Source organism: Vicia villosa, linkage group LG1 (assembly GCF_029867415.1).
Source record: "Vicia villosa cultivar HV-30 ecotype Madison, WI linkage group LG1, Vvil1.0, whole genome shotgun sequence".
Taxonomy (NCBI): domain Eukaryota; kingdom Viridiplantae; phylum Streptophyta; class Magnoliopsida; order Fabales; family Fabaceae; genus Vicia; species Vicia villosa.
Genome location: NC_081180.1, coordinates 223,233,879 through 223,252,271, shown reverse-complemented (window position 1 = coordinate 223,252,271; position 18,393 = coordinate 223,233,879). Strand labels below are relative to the sequence as shown.

General features: G+C 34.5%; 1 pseudogene; it reads right to left on the bottom strand.

Moving 5' to 3' along the window:
- Positions 1-922: 922 nt before the first annotated feature.
- Positions 923-2,478, bottom strand: LOC131595579 (GEM-like protein 7; annotated as a pseudogene).
- Between the last annotated feature and the right edge of the window lie 15,915 nt (positions 2,479-18,393).

The window sequence follows — 18,393 nt, the reverse complement described above, 5'->3', positions numbered from 1 at the left end:
GGGTAACCCGAAGCCCATCTAGAGTCGGGCTCGGGTAATAAATCTCGAGCCCATATTACACAGGGCCTTTTTGACCCAGCCGTGAAAAGCCCAAGGTCTGCTAGGGCCCGCCCGTTTAGGGCCGGGTAGTCCATATTGACAGCTTTAGTTTAAAGTATGACAATGATTAAATTAATGTCAAATAATATTGAAAATGTTATAACATAATAATAATTATTTTCAATAATAAAAATATAATCTTACTTTGTGTTATTCCAAAATTTTGATTATCTTTTTTAAATTACAAAAATAAATGTTACTGAATTTTTTAAAAATTAATTTTTATGGATTTAGTGTAATGAATATTAAATCGACTAAATTCATTCGATTTATCTGATAAATCGATCTAACCGAATCCGCCAAAAACCAAAATTTTATCGGTCAGAATAGAGCCTTTAAAATGAAACCGCGGTCTGCGTCGGATTTAAGTTTTGGGCATGATATCGACTCAAATCGACCGATTGTCCAGCCCTACTATAATCTATGTGAAACTAAACTTTTACCCGACTTGCGCAGGATAAGATAAAAAAATTTATTTTCTAGAATCTTCCAAAATCTCATATTTTTCAATCAAATCTTTAAGAAATTAAACCAACTGTACTATAATGATATTCTGGTGTAAGATGTCACAACATCTGACATAACATTTATCACAAATACATGATAGTAGAATCTGTCATGACAGTTGGTCAAGATGTTATAACATATTGCTCAACATCATATAAGAACCATATTTTAGCAAAACCTAAAACTATGGGTCCAACAATTTGCATCTATTATCAATGCTCAACCAAAACTCCTCTTTTCAAATCATATCTTCAATTACAATTGTCATTTTGTTAATTGTTGTATACCATCTATTGTAAGTTAAATATTAAATTCTTTATGTTATATTCATCTAAGCTTGTGAGGTTGCATGTTCTAGATATTTAAAAGTCTTATAATATTTTGATACGCCCACAAGTCAAAAATCAAAATTTTCAACTGTAACTATATTTATATACTTCTGTCTTGGCTTCTCAACATTTTGACTTTGCCTCCCACACTTTATATTCTTCACTGGAATGGAAACTTACACATGAAACACACATATAATATACCTTTAAGAATCTTAACAAAATACTGGAATAGGAAAACTGAGAGCTATAAATAGGTTTATTCACAACTTACCTTATAGTGTATCCTACATATTTGACCTTTTTGATTAAAGACTTTTATAGATCTCTCAATGCAAAAGGAAACCTTTTTAGTGGAGATGAATAGGAGACTAGCTAGAGGGCCAAATATGGTGGACAGATAACAATGGAAAACTTTCAATAACTTCTCCGCCTCGATCATGCTAAAATACTGCATGAACACTTTCTCGACTCCACCATCAAGAAGAATTCTTGCCCCCAAGCTCAACTTCCTTTTTATAGTTTCAGATAAGTTTGCCTCTAGTCTCACTAAAATTTCATAATTACTATCGGCCTTCCTGCTGCGCTTTCTCTGGTTAGAACTTACACTACCTGAAACATTGAAGCACTCTATATTAGTAAAGTCATCAATACTTAACAAAATTAGAATAGATAATCGTAATTCGTCTGCCTGTAAAGGAAAAGAAAGTCTTACTATTTCTTTGATGTTGGGATGAATATTGACATTTATGAGAGGTTGAATCAAGCAAGCATTTGTTATCAAGGTTTTGAAACTTGTCATATATGATTGGAGATCCAACAACTAGCTCCTGAAGTGATGACTCAAGTACCTCTACTATCTCGGGTGTCTGAATATGTGAACTTTGTCGTCTACGGAAAGATGAAGGCTAAAATGCATGAGGACGGGATACTCGTCTCCTGCGGGAAGAGGAAGATGAAGGAAGAGATACATGAGCTATAGAAACTGACACCTCCACATTAGGGATGGCAACGAGTCGGGTCGGGTGCGAGTTTCATGCTACCCAAACCCGCACCCGAACCCAAACCCAAATCCTGTTCGGGCGGCAAATTAACACCCACACCCGTTGGGTTCGAGTTTTTTCACTCAAACCCAATCCGCGGCAAAATATATAAAATACATTTTTCCTACAATTTTTCTACAACTTTCCACAATATATATATATATATATATATATATATATATATATATATATATATATTATATATATATATATATAAGCGGGTGTGATTTCGGGTTTCGGGTGCGGGTTTCACACTACCCAAACCCGCACCCGAAATATTGGGTGGCACCCGAACCCAAACCCAGTCAATTCGGGTTTTCACCCGTTGACACGGGATCGGGTGCGGGTGGACCCCGCGGGTTTGGGTCTGCTTGCCATCCCTACTCCACAACAACCGAGATAGAAGTAACATGAGCCTGTGATGGTTGAGTCTTTTCCCTCCGAATAGATGCATGTTGTGCAACCCTTCTGTGTGTCAATCGGTCTTGTCTATCAGCCATAATTTATGTAAGTAAGCCACACTACAAGCATTACACAATGAGTTTAATCCAAATAAATCAAAAAAATGCAGACTGATACATTACAGAGATGGATCTCTGGTTGCTGGGCAAACGTTGCAAAATTTTGGAGATGCATCTCGGGAATTTCCTGCAACTCTCACCATCGTCAATGGCGAAATGCAGACGCCCAGATTAACAAAAATAATACATTAATCATAAAAACTACCTATCTAACTCGTTTCTCATTAGGAATAAGCTATTAAACATGTAAAATCAATCTATTTCATGATCTAAAAATCAACTTCTACACATTTATACAAGAACTCAATAAAATTTACAAAAAACTTACAAATAGTTGTTGGAAGTTGGTTGTTGTTGCTTGATGTTGCGTGAATGTGGGTTGAGAGAGTTTGGGAAAATGAATTTTTTAGAAGTGAGGAAGGTGAAGGGCTTCTAACTGATTCATAATTGTACGTAGATGTATCTCTGTAACATTCTTTCGATTGATTTAGGATTAGGGTCTGACTCAGAAATGTATTAAATTTTGGTGCGTCCAGAGATATATCTCTAGAACTTGGAAGCATTATTATATTTTCACTATGTATGCTAGTAATGTATAGGGTGCATTAAAAAATTATTTTATTTAACAATGTTTGTGTATCATATACAATAAAATTAAACATAACCCACAATCGTTAAGCCACATACAATTAATTTAATATAGGGTTTAATATACTTCACCCCTGCCAATATAGCGAGTTCTGGTTTGGCAACCCAAAACCTGGATTTACCACACCCTTTTACCTTATTTGCTGACTGGGCTTTGACTTAATTGATGATGGGGCTGATTTAATTTTTAAAATCCACGTAGATTATTTTATTATTTTATTTTAAATTATTTTTATTAACTTTTTTAAAATTACGTTTTCTTTATTTATTTTTACAAATATTTTTTGAGTTTAAAGATAGTGCACTGTCAGTGTAAATCAGTTTTACACATACAACCAATCAAAATGCTTTAATTTGCCATGTAATTATAGTTTTTTAAAATTAAAAATGGGCTTTATTCTGATGCATGTCTCTCATTGGTTGATAGTGTAAAAATACTTTACACTGTCAGTGCATTTCCTTTTTTTCCATATTTTTTTAAGAAATTATATTAATCAATCAATTAATTATTAAAATATTTTTTTTGGGTTAAATGTACAATACAACTTTGGAAGGCCCATTAATTGAAGTTTTTAACGTTAATGTATAAAGTAGGGGTGTTCATGGTTCATGAACTGCACTGAACTGAACCACATAAATGGTTCAGTTCGGTTTTTAATAACCACATTAATAACAATTCAGTTAATTGTTAAAACAGTTTTGATTCAGTTATAAATTGGTTTAAACCGGTTTGTATATCCAAACCGGTTTAAAACTAATTTGTATATATAAACCAGTTTAAAACCAGTTTGTAGTTATATAACTATTTTTATATTAAAAATTGTTTTAAAATTAATTTATTTTACTTTAAAAAAATTATATATATATATATATATATATATATATATATATATATATATATATATATATATATATATATATATATATATATATATATATATATATATATATATATATATATATATATATATATATATATATATATATATATATATATTTATGTTTGTTTCAGTAGGTGTGTTGAAGATTTAGATATTAAGAAACTTAAAATTCACAAATCTCAATGTGCTGGAATCCCATTTTATTTTAAACTAGTTAATCACATTTCAATTGGTTTTTCTTTGGTAGATGTATGTGATGCAGTTGCTTGAGACGATTTAAAAAATGGAAAATTCAATGCACACATTGAATTTGAATTGGTTAATCATATTTTGTTTATACACACATATTCTTTCCGAAATATTTTTTAAAATTTTAAAATAAAAACATTGAAAAACTATTTATAAACAAAATGTGATCTCAACCATTTTATTTAAAATCACATTCTTTTATAAACTGGTTGATGCACACATTAAATTTAAATTGATCTCAAACACTAATTTTATTTATTCTGAAACACTAAATTTTCTTACAAATACAAATTTTATTGATGTCTTATATGAGATTATGAAATCATTAATAAATTATTAAGCTTCTTGGAATTGATTAATCAAAATAAAAGAAATAATTTATTCATATGTTCAGTCAAACAAATTAAGTATTTTATGTGGACACACAACTTAAATTACAATTAGATATTTGCAATTTGGCAAAGGAAAAACTAACACCACATAATAAATATAGTACAAAATATGTTATATAGCCTTCATAGTTCATATAATATAACAAGTTTTTATTTTTGAAATATTTTTTTTTCTAAATTTTCAGATTTTGTTTTATTTTCAAGAAAAAAAATTTACTTTCAGATTTTTTTTCCAAATTTTTTTTTCTGAATTTTTATTTTAAATTTTTTTGAAAAAAATATGATTTTTTATTTTTAGAATTTTTTTATTCTTTTTAAAAAAAATTAATCTATATAATTAAATCAGTTTATAAAAGGAAACTGGTTTTGAACCAGTTTTAAACTGAATTGAAATTGTTTAAATTAAATGGTTCAGTTCACTAACCATTTAAGTGGTTCAGTTTTTTTATGGTGCAATTCAGTTCGGTTCAAGTATACAATTCAATTATCCATATTTTTGAACACCCCTAGTATAAAGTAGGTTTATAAATTCTTTTGTTTAGAGAATCATTTTCGATGTGTGACTCAAGTAGGCTAGACTGAGGTGTTTCACATTCTCATACTTTTAAAAGTTTTGACATTTTCATTTTTTTATGCTGACTGTGTAATAAATTCTCTATCATATCACACTAACCTTCTTCTATTTTCTTCATCTAATTCAACCTCTTCAATTCTCCATTTTGTCTGCAAAGTGTGAAAAGTGTGATATAAGAGTACTGCTCAAGCTGTGGAAAGCTACCAAGAAAGTAAGTTTAGTATTATAGAAATGCGAATATAATGATAGATGAGTAGTCAGACAAGACAAGATCCGATTAAAAATTGTGAGATTTTGGATCGAACTCTAGTATGGCCGAAGGGTAGCTTCTTGGTTCGACAGGGTTAAGCATGAAGTCGAAGGTTGTTCACATGCTTGTGTCGAAGATGCTAGGGTTGTTAGCATGTTAAATTAGGTTTTAGTGTTTAAACCCTAATTTGTTAAGTTAGCTTGTTTATTAAGTTGACTTGTGTAATGGGCCTTGTGGAAAAAGCCCATTAGTTAGTATGTTAGGTTTTATTATAAATAGCATACTAGTCTCTCATCATTGCTAAGCTGCAAATCCTAATTTAGGGTGAGAGAGGTTATTTGTTATTCTTGTAAACTTGTAATCTTGTTTTAAGAGAAAGTAAAAGAATAGCAGTTATAACCAATTCTTGTGTTCTTATTCTCTTCCCTAATTCCCTATTATACTTTGTTATTGGTATCGTTTTTCACAACAAATTGGTGCGGTGAGCGTGGAGAAGATGCCTTCAACAAAGTATGAGATTGAAAAGTTCACCGGAGTGAATGATTTCGGTCTGTGGCGCTTGAAGATGAAAGCCCTACTGGTTCAGCAGGGTTGTTTGGAAGCGTTGAAGGGAGAGGCAGCCATGAATGCTGCATTAACGGCAGCGGAGAAGACAACTATGATCGAGAAAGCACACAGCGCAATTCTGTTGAGCCTTGGTGATAAGGTTCTCCGGCAGGTATCAAAGGAGACGACGGCATCAGGGTTATGGGTGAAACTTGAAAGTTTGTATATGACCAAATCGCTGGTAAATCGACTCTACCTGAAGCAAGCTTTGTATTCATTCAAGATGATTGAAGACAAAGTATTGGCTGAGCAGTTGGATATGTTCAACAAGCTGATTCTTGATCTTGAAAATATTGATGTGAAGATCGATGATGAAGATCAAGCGCTGTTACTATTGTGCGCTTTGCCTCGATCACATGCTCACTTCAAAGAAACTCTCTTGTATGGAAGGGAGTCCCTGACGTTTGAAGAAGTTCAATCAGCCTTGTACTCTAAGGACTTGAATGAACGAAAGGAGCATAAACCTTCGACTGTTGGCGAAGGTTTGGCCGTTAAAGGAAAACTCTTACGAAAGGATGGTAAGTTCGACAAGAAGAAAGGCAAAAGCCAGTCGAAGACTTACAGTGGCGAAGCATCTGGCATTCGATGCTACCATTGTAAGAAGGAGGGTCACACAAGAAAGGTGTGCCCTGAACGCTTGAAATATCATGGAGGTAAGGATAATGGCAACGCTGCCATTGTTCAAGATGATTTCGAATCATCTGATGTTCTTGTGGTTTTAAGCAGTGACTCTAAGAAGGAGTGGATTATGGATTCAGGTTGCACTTGGCACATGACTCCAAACAAAGTGTTGTTCGAGGAATTATGTGATCAAGATGGTGGATCAGTATTACTGGGAAACAACAAGGCTTGCAAGATTGCAGGTGTTGGATCTGTGAGATTCAAGCTCCATGATGAGTCAATAAAGTTGTTGACTGAAGTCAGGTATGTTCCTGATTTGAAGAGAATTTTGCTTTCTCTTGGTGAATTCGACAAGAAAGGATATGTTTTCCAAGGAGAGAAAAGTATCCTAAGAGTCATGAAGGGTTCGAAGGAAGTCTTGAGAGGCGTGAAGAAACAAGGCTTGTATACCCTTGAGGCTGAAGTTGTAAGTGGTTCGACAAATGTTGCATCCACGAAACCTTTGTCGAAAACAGAAATCTGGCACATGAGATTGGGCCATGTCAGTGAAAGGGGTCTGGTCGAATTAGGGAAACAAAATCTGCTTGGTGGAGACAAAATCGAAAAGCTGAAGTTTTGTGAACCCTGTGTACTTGGAAAATCTTGCAGAGTGAAGTTCAACAAAGGCAAACAAAGAACACATGGATCCCTTGATTACATCCATGCTGATCTTTGGGGGCCTGCAAGGTGTCCATCACATTCAGGAGCAAGGTATTTTCTATCCATAGTAGATGATTATTCCAGAAAATTATGGGTATTCATCCAGAAGACTAAGGATGAAACTTTTGAGAATTTCAAAAGTTGGAAGACTCTGGTTGAAAATCAGACTGGCAGAAAGGTCAAGAGGTTGAGAACCGACAATGGCCTTGAATTTTGCAATGAGGCATTCGACAGTTTTTGTGCTGCCTCTGGTATTGCAAGGCATAGAACTACTGCAGGTACTCCACAGCAAAATGGTTTGGCTGAAAGATTTAATCGAACTATTTTGGAGAGAGTCAGATGCATGTTGACTAGTGCGGGGTTAAAGAAGGTGTTCTGGGCTGAGGCTGTTTCGACAGCAACATATCTGATAAACAGATGTCCTTCGACAGCGTTAGATATGAAGACACCTGAAGAAGTTTGGTCGGGACATCCACCAGATCTCGACAAACTGAGAGTATTTGGCTGCATAGCCTATGCTCACATTAGGCAAGACAAGGTCGAACCTAGAGCTCTGAAATGCATGTTCATGGGATACCCTGAAGGAGTCAAAGCTTATAGGCTATGGTGCCTAGAGCCAGGTCACAGGAGGTGTATCACCAGTCGAGATGTAGTTTTCAATGAAGCTGAAATGGCTTTTAAGAAAACTGATGATGTTGGTCGAAGTACAGAAACATCTGACGAAGAGCTGGAACAGGTAGATATTCCTGTTGAGGTGGAGCATGTTGATGCTGAATTGCATATCCCAGATGAAGTCGAAGAAGAAGCAGAAGATGCTGAAGTTGAGGAAACTGACGATGACTACCTATTGTCGAGAGATAGGTCGAGAAGAGTCATCAAGCCACCTCAAAGACTTGGATATGCAGATCTTATAGCTTATGCCTTAATCTCTGCAAGTGAGGTTCTAGACGAAGAACCTAGAGACTATAAGGAAGTTATGAGGAGTCGAAATAAGACTGAATGGCTGAAGGCCATGGATGATGAGATGAAATCTCTTCATGATAATCATACTTGGGAACTGATCAAGAAACCTGATGGGGCAAGGTTAGTCAGCTGTAAATGGATTTTCAAAGTTAAGGAAGGAATTGAAGGAGTGACGTCGAAAAGATACAAGGCAAGGTTAGTTGCAAGGGGTTTCACTCAGAAAGAAGGTGTCGACTTCAATGATGTGTTTTCTCCTGTTGTGAAGCATAGGTCCATTCGAATGTTGCTTGCCATGGTGGCACAGTTCGATCTTGAACTGGAACAGATGGATGTGAAGACTGCGTTCTTGTATGGTGATCTAGATGAAACGATCCTGATGAGGCAACCTGAAGGGTATGTCGAAAAGGGGAAGGAAAATTATGTGTGCAAGTTAAAGAGATCTTTGTATGGGCTGAAACAATCTCCTCGGCAGTGGAATAAGAGATTCGACAAGTTCATGGCACGCATAAGTTTCATTAGAAGTCAGTTCGACCACTGCGTTTACTTCAGATTTCGACCTGGTAATTCATTTGTTATTTTGTTGCTTTATGTGGATGATATTCTCATAGCAAGCAACAGTGTTGAAGATGTGATGAGGGTGAAGGCTGAACTCAATAAGGAGTTCGATATGAAGGATCTGGGAGCTGCTTCCAGGATTCTTGGAATTGACATTCGGAGAAATAGAAAGAAGTCGAAGATATGCTTATCTCAAGAGGCATATCTACGGAAGATTCTTGAAAAGTTTGGTATGTCGAATTCGAAGCCAGTTGTGACTCCAACAAACCCTCAATTCAAGCTGAGTATTGATCAGTGTCCCAGTACTGATGTCGAAAGAGTCTATATGAATAGCATCCCATATGCTAATATAGTCGGCTCTTTGATGTATGCTATGGTCTGTACTAGACCCGACATAGCTTACGCAGTCAGTCTTGTAAGCAGGTACATGGCGAATCCTGGAAAGGCTCACTGGCAAGCATTGAAGTGGATTTTAAGGTACATAAATGGGTCTCTGAATAGAGTCCTAATTTATGGTGGAGCCTTGGGTGAAGATAGTAAAGCAGTAATAGAAGGATATGTCGACTCTGATTATGCAGGTTGTATGGATTCCAGAAAATCTATTTCTGGATATGTTTTCACTATGTTTGGCACTGCAATTAGTTGGAAAGCAACACTTCAGAAGGTTGTTGCTCTATCAACCACTGAAGCGGAGTATATTGCCCTAACTGAAGCTGTGAAAGAAGCATTGTGGCTTGAAGGTTTTGCGAAGGAGCTGAAACTTCAAGGTCGAGGTATCACTGTTAAATGTGATAGTCAAAGTGCAATACACCTGTCGAAGAATTCAGCCTATCATGAGCGAACTAAGCACATTGATGTGAGGCTGCATTTCGTCAGAGGAGTAATCGAGCGTGGAGAAGTCCAAGTGCTGAAGGTTTCGACTGAAGACAATGCTGCTGATATGATCACCAAGACATTGCCGAGTTGCAAGTTTTTCCACTGTATGCAGTTGATAAAGCTGCATGAAGAAAGCTAGTTTGTTCCCTTGATGTTGTAGAGTTAGATCCAAGGTGGAGATTTGTGAGATTTTGGATCGAACTCTAGTATGGCCGAAGGGTAGCTTCTTGGTTCGACAGGGTTAAGCATGAAGTCGAAGGTTGTTCACATGCTTGTGTCGAAGATGCTAGGGTTGTTAGCATGTTAAATTAGGTTTTAGTGTTTAAACCCTAATTTGTTAAGTTAGCTTGTTTATTAAGTTGACTTGTGTAATGGGCCTTGTGGAAAAAGCCCATTAGTTAGTATGTTAGGTTTTATTATAAATAGCATACTAGTCTCTCATCATTGCTAAGCTGCAAATCCTAATTTAGGGTGAGAGAGGTTATTTGTTATTCTTGTAAACTTGTAATCTTGTTTTAAGAGAAAGTAAAAGAATAACAGTTATAACCAATTCTTGTGTTCTTATTCTCTTCCCTAATTCCCTATTATACTTTGTTATTGGTATCGTTTTTCACAACAAAAATAAACATCAAAGATAAAAGTTGGGTGCATACTCATTGTAGAAAATATGGTAAGGTCTCGTGTTAGGTGATTTGGGCTTTAGTTGTTGTTGTAACAATAGTGAGTTTGTCAACTACTGAAAGCATATATTGGTTTAGTTATCTATTTGTTCTTTTTTTTTGTATGAATTTGGTAAGGACTCTTATATGGAACTATAGCAGTATTTTATAAATAAAATAGTTTCACCCATTTTAAAATCTTGTGAGTTTCTCTGTTAAGTGGACTTATCACTGTTGCATGATGTACTTCCTTGTCTGTTGACATATTTTGGGCCCAATTATTTTACTTGTTGGTTGTTTCCATGAATGCAGAATTTGATATGCATTAACTGGAAGCAAGATCTCCGCTCTTGACATTGGTGCGCCTGCTGTTCCAATGTCTTACAGTCTAACAAGTGGACACATCTTGTTGTTCAGTTAAACCTTTGTGTCACTTTAGAATATTTATTTATTTTTATTTAATTTGGTTACCCGTTTATTTTACTTTGTGAATTTCATTGGTTAATATTAATTCATTCTGGTACTTGGGGAATAAAACTATTCAGGTTTTGTTTTTTGAATTAATGCCCCTTAATATGTCGTATTAGTTTGTAACTTGTATATTTTGATTGGAGTTCTTTTAAGCTAACTGCACATGTTGCTTTTACACTTGTAGGATTGTACAATAAGATCTTGTGATTTTGACTTGGAGCAAACTTGTGTACTGCATTCACTTGAGAAAAAGACCGAGCAAATTTCTTCTGATGCAGACTATTCAGGATTGTACAATAAGATCATGTTTTTGGATTAATGCATTTGTTGTGGTTTGTATACTGATGGTGATGATTTTTGTTCAATATCTATTTTTCTGTAAATGAAGTTGTTGGCACTGTTGAAGTCGGTCGGACACCTACCAAAATCAAGCCAGACTTGAAGAAAGCTATCGTAAATCTTGCTTGTCATCCTCACCTCCCTGTACTGGTAATGTGTGCAGTCTACTTCTTACCATGATTTCTCTTTGCAGGAAATTCATGGGATGCGTATTTCTGCAGTAATACATGCTTGCTTTGGCTTGTTAATGGCTGAACAGTGGAGAAAGAATGAACAATGAAGAAAGAAGAAGGAAATGTTTTTTTTGTTTTGACCAGAAAAATATAAGGAAAAAGCTATTCTTACACTAGTTTGAACACCTACACCGTATTATAATACACAATATCTACTGATTTGATTATTTTATTAATTTAATTTTTTTGGTTTCCGTGCAAAGAAAAAGTTTGCTTATTGAAATATACGGTGTAGCAGATAGGGTGTATGAAAAAATTGTAAGAATAGCACTCCTGAAAATATAAATATAAAGAGTTTCATGTTTAACTTTTATAGGGGTGTCATATATTTAACCCTTCAATTAATTATTTATACAACTCTTTTGCCACATCATCCAAAGTCAAAGCCCAGTCAGCAAATATGGTAAAAGGGTTTGGTAAATCCAGGTTTTGAATTTTATAAAGGGGCGTTTGGTAAAAAAAAACATTCAAGGGGGTCAATCCGAAACTCGCTATATTGACAGGGGGGTGAAGTATATTAAACCCTTTAATATAATAATGTTGGCCATTAAATTTTTTTAACAAATAAATTATAATAAAAGAAAAATTTGAAAATAAAATGAATATAAATAAATAAAATTTGATGAATAAAATCAAAATAGATATGCATTATTTGTTTAAATATTTATGATTGATAAAAAATAAACAAATTATGTCAAAATAATTTTTAAATAATAAATAAACTAAAATCTAAATATTAAAATAAAAATAAATATGCATAATTTGTGGAAATATTTATGATTGATAAAAAATAAAATCAAAATGATTAATGGAAGAGGTAAGCCGTAAGCATGTGCGATAAAAACTATCACAGTACTATTTTAAAATATTAATAAAATTGATTGAAATATAATTAATTTAAATAAAATAAAATGATATTTGGCTGACAAAATCAAAGATGATATATTTAATTTATTAAAATATTTATAGTAGATAAAAATGATAATGTTGAAAAGCAAGCATATAAAATTAAACAAATTATTTTAAAAAAAATTAAAGAATTGAATTTATTAAAATAAATAATGCTAAAAAATAAAATTATTATTTAATTAAAAAAATATTTGGTAGATAAAGAAAAACAGTAATACGTAAATGGATATAAGTATTGATGTTAAATGAAAAACTATTAATGTTTGAGTGGACTGATATTAAATATTCAATATACATAATATTAAATATGTGTAGTTTGTTAAGATAAATGTGAAAATTTAACTTGAATAAAAAGATAACCTCCGTTTTAATTTTAAATTTAAAAATAGTTAGGTTACTTGATTGATAAGGAATCGTAAATGGTATAAAAAAAGTTTAACTTGAAACTCACTAACCCTAACTAACTTCACTGCATAAATAATGTAAAAGTTTAACCTGAAACTCACTAACCCTAACCTTCTCATTAGGATTTTGAAACAACTGCTGGTAGCAAAAGTGATGGCCAGTGTCATACCCCAATTTTTGACCTAAGATACCACCTCATATCATCTGCATATGCATCATTTGCATCTCTAACAAATTGCATAGTTTGTGTTTGCTACTTGTGACTCAGCAGGGTTTAATCAAGAAATCACTCATTAGTACAAGTAACAATCAATTAGGGTTTTGTTCTCCCTTCATCTCAAAAGAATTATCTTCATCAATAATCAACATTTGGTCCTCAGAGATTCATTTCAACAATCTCAAAGGCTCTGAACTAATCAAATTAGGGTTTTGACTGAAGATAGCATACTCCTGACTTTTGCTCAGGATTTGACCTAATGACTTGGGACATGACCTCAAGACCCCAAGTGCATCATTTTGACCTAATCCATTGACTCAGAACATCTCCTACACAAGGATTGATCAACAGTGAAAATTCAAATCATCAGATAAGGGTTTTAAACTATCAGGGACTGAAATCAGGGATCACATTTGGGAAACCCTAAAAATCCCCAGGAAGTCAATCAAAAGTTTCAATAATCCTCAAATAATCCCTATGACAAAATCCAATGGAAATTACATCTCAATTCAAGACCTACAGTCATCAATTTCATCTGGTCGACAATTAGGGTTTTTGACCTAATTCACTGAACAACTGACTTTTTAATCAGGAAATGATGCTACAACTCAAAACATGGCTCAATAACCTCTAATGCTTCAATGTGATCCATTCATACCATTCATTTGGTGAGGATAGCCTGTTTCATTTGAAATCTCCAGAAACGCGATTCGTCTGAAAAAGTCAACTGTACAAGAACACCTTTGACTTTTGGGAATTTTGGTCAACCATGACTTTTGAAGTTTTTGAATCATCAATATATGATATATGAAGTCATTTGATCAAGAAAAATCAAGAAAATCAATCAAGAATCAAAAAGTCAAAGTTTGACTTTTCATACTTAGAAAAATTTCTAAGTATTTTTCATGGTTTTTTCCAAACTTTGGAAGGGAATTTCTCAAAATTTCACCTACAAACTGAAAAAAACTTCCAACATGAAAGTTGTAGATTTTGATCCAATAAACAACTTTGACACATATAAATTTTTTCCATAAGATCAACCATTTAAGAGATATGGAGCTTCAAAGTTGGCATCTTTGGAAAATTTCACTTGAAACTTCATTTTTCTCAAAGTTTATGGATCTTTTTCACCCATTTCCTTAAAGGTCTTGAAGAAACTTCCAACTAGGGTTTTGAAGTATGTAACATGAGCTTTCCAAAATGTCCAAGAGCATGAAAAAATATGGAGTGTAGCTATGGCTTTGAATTTTGCCATTAGTGATCATTTCACTTGAAATTTCAAGTCATTTTGCCAAAGTTATGAACTATCTTACCAAATAATGCAAGTGATGACACACCAATGCAATAATTAGAAGATATTTTCTGGTTTGGGATCAGATAGGAAAGAGATAAGAAGCTTAGAGAAATAACCATGGTTAAGTCACTTTAACCATTTTGCATTAAATGGTAAGATTCCTTTCTATCTCCAAATGCCAAATCACCAAAGAAGAAGCAAGTTGCAAGGCTCTGCATTCAGACACTTTGGCCTATAAATAGAGGTCCAAACTCCATTCAAAATCACACCAAAACCTCACAAAAGATAGGTTTTCTCTTTCTTTCTTGAATTGCAAGTTTTAAGTTTCAAAGTGAGGAAGAAATCCCAACCTCCAAACCCTTGAAGTTCTGGCCAAAGTAATGATTCTAACATCTCATAAACATCATATATGATGTGTTTGAACCATTCACACACCTCAAATCATCCCAAAACTCAGAATCATCATCTCACCTCCAAATATGCATAACACTAGCCTTATCATGCCAAAATCCATACCAAGCAAATTCTGTCCAAACTAACCTTCTAAACATCATCCATATACTTCATATGAACTGTTCCAACCATCATACATGATCTGAAACACCAAAATCACTAAGCTTGATCCTCACTTGAACCATACTGCAGATCGAGTACCATGGATTGATCAAGAGGTTTTCAAATTGTTCCAGGCATCCAAACATGTTCCATAAGGTCCACTGAAGGTGTTCAGATCAAGAAACAACAACTGGAACTCCTCATTTGCAGAATTCGATTCTCACTTTTGCCGTTTTTGAAGGTAAGCTACTTGAACTTCAAACTCTATGAATCATGCATCATGAATGAAATATGAATATACCATCTCATTTCTGCACACATGAGGATCATTAACCCTCAATCAATTGCTATTTATCTTGCACATACACGATTTCAGATTGAATCATAGAATTAGGGTTCTTCATGTTCATCAGAAAATTAATGATCTTAGAGTGAAAATAAATGAAATTAAATGGTACCATCATGTTCCTTGTGGAAAATCGAGCAAGATAGGCTATTCACTTGATCAAAACAATCCAGTTTTCAGAATTTTCAAATTCAAATTGTTCATGTGTTCTTGGCGCCAGATTTTGAAACTGAAATTAGAAATTGATTCAAAAATATAACAAATTCGTTGCAAGTGTTAAACAGACCACGCGCGTGGTCCAGTTGGCTAAGTTTTTGAGTGGTGAGCATAAGGTCACGGGTTCAACACCCTTAGGGACCAAAACATTTTTTTTACAACTATTTTTCTTTCATTTTCTTTTACAACTTCATTTAATTATTTAACACATCAAATTAATTCATTTTTCATTCATTTTTTACACACTTCTTGTTTAACACATATATTTTAAGAATATCAAAAAAAATCATCAAAAAAATATTTATTTGATACATTTTTAAATAGGTTTAAAATGACTTATTTTTAAGTATTTTTAATACTTTTAAATATTATTTTTTTCATTTGATTTTCAAACTTAATCACTTGTAAATATTTTTTGAGCAAACCCTGATCATCTAAGTGTTAATTGAAGATAATCTTTTTGTTTATCTTGATTAATTTGACTCCTTTCAAAATTCAAGCCGATTTAAAACAAGTGATCGCGATTCTTTTCAAAAACGATAAACCATTTCTTTTTGAAACTATTGATTAAATCTTTTTAATTGATCAATTGATTTTCAAAACGATGTGGGGCCTCTCGAATATTAGAGAGTATAAGACCCACTCCTTTTTTCCTTTTTTACAGTTTTTCTTTATACAGAAAACTCTTTCAAAAACAAAAACTTTCAAACAGTTTTTTCAAACGACGCGTCTGTAAATAAAACGATCAACCATGTTTTGTAAATATACCACGGGCCTCCATGTAGGTATAAGTCCCAAGCCCCTTTTGTACATACCCATTCCTGTACATGAAATTAGGTATTTCATTGTACACACACATTTTTGTACATATCTCAATCTGTTTTTCTAAACTTTGAGTAACAAACCAAAAATGAAGGTTTTCTTTAAATCTTCCCAAAAATATACCATGGGCCTCCATGTAGGTATAAGTCCCAAGCCCCTTTGTAAATACCTGTTTACATAGCTGTTGAATAAACTCAATGGGCCTCTCCCCGAGTATGAGTTCCGAGCCCCCGTGTATACACATGGATCATGCTTACAGGTATATTTCCTTCATAAACTCCATTATATACACACACTTTGTCATATATATAATTGTTCATACCTGTTCATGTTTGTTCATACTTGTTCATGTTTGTTCATATGTGTGATATGTGTGCTTGTTCAACTTAGTATAACACTAGGTTCCCCATAGCCTCCTATTGGGCTTCGTGCAAAGAATCTCCACTAGTTTAGGTTAGGACATAGAGTATGGTTTCCCGGTGAAATCGCTCTAAGAGCTCAAACCAACTATACCATGCCTCCCCTTGGGCTTTGTACAAACGAGTGACCCTCCCATAGCCTCCTCTTGGGCTTACAATGCAAGGACCCTGGATTGTCCCTCCCATAGCCTCCTCTTGGGCTTACAATGCAAGGACCCTCGGATAGCCTCCTCTTGGGCTTCGTACAAGGACCCACGGGCTTCTTATAAGCATCCCCAATATCCAAATCAAAACACCCTAGGAGATTAGACATTTATCATCTCTATGATAGGAGTATCTCTTCTATATCATCACAAACAATCAATCAATCAAACTTTTTTGCCACAAGTCTGGCTAATCAATCAAACTTCTTTTTGCCACAAGGCTGGCTAATCAATCAAACCGTTTTGCCACCGTACTGGCTGATTAATCAAAGTTTTTGTCACAAGGCTGACTTCATTGAAACTTTTGCCACGAGGCTGGCTGATTAATCAAAACTTTTTGTCACAAGGCTGACTTCATTGAAAGTTTTTGCCACAAGGCTGGTTAAACAAACAAAAAAAATCAAACAGATGTATGTGATGATATAGATTAGATACATCGAGCATTTAGATGACATTTGTCTATTTTCCTTTGCTTCCACTAGCATAAGTGGGAACTACGATTGCTCTGACTTTCTCAACATCCCTTTGAGAATACGTAGGCACAAGGTCATATCCTTGGCGAGCAAAACTCTCCCTCAAACCATTCAAACCTTAGCACCCGTAGACCCCGAGCTACAGATGCTCTGATTCCCTCTAAGGGATATGTATGCAGAGGATCGCGATGATCTTTGCGAGCATAATCAAACAAACACCTTAGGTCCCGCCTCTTTCTCACAAGAACCTCTCAATAACATGGAATGAAAAACAAAGCAAAGAAACCTATAGAGTACTATAGATACGTTGGGTGCTAATACCTTCCCTTCGTATAACCAACCCTCTTACCCAAGATCTCTCCCCCCACTTTTAGGTTATTGCAGCTTTTTTCCTTTTCCTCTTTTGGAAATAATAAAAAGTTTGGTCGAAACAAAGAAAAATCATTTTTTGAGCACTCGAGCCCAAAGAAGGCATCAGGTGTCTCATCCCGAAAAAAAGGACAAACGATTTTTCGCCCGCGACAGAAAAATGGCGACTTCACTGGGGACCATCTTTTTATTGTTTCCAAAGGAAGGGTTAATTCTATTTGCTTTATTTTTCATTTCATTTTTTTGTTACATGTATGGTTCTGGTTCTGTTACTTGTGTGGTTCTGTTACAAGTGATACATTATGGACAAATCCTAACCCGGATTAAGTACACATAAGAAATTAGGTGGAGGGTATAGTCATGTGCAGGCGCACGTGAGAATCCTTCCGCTCAGTGGAGGTTCCTTGTTGGTAATATATGTTTAGCATGTTTCGTAGCGAAGACATTATTACTTTCATTGAACTGTAGAAGCTGAGTTGGCCGTAGAACCCCAACCCATCCTGGCCTTATTAGGTTGTGGTGCAGAAACTATTCAGGTGAAGACTTGGATTAGTTGTCATGCGGAGAACCACACTCAGACGAGTTTTTCTTGAGAATATTGCTGGCTCATGAGTTTAATTGTGGAAAGCCGGTAATATCCGAAAGAAAAA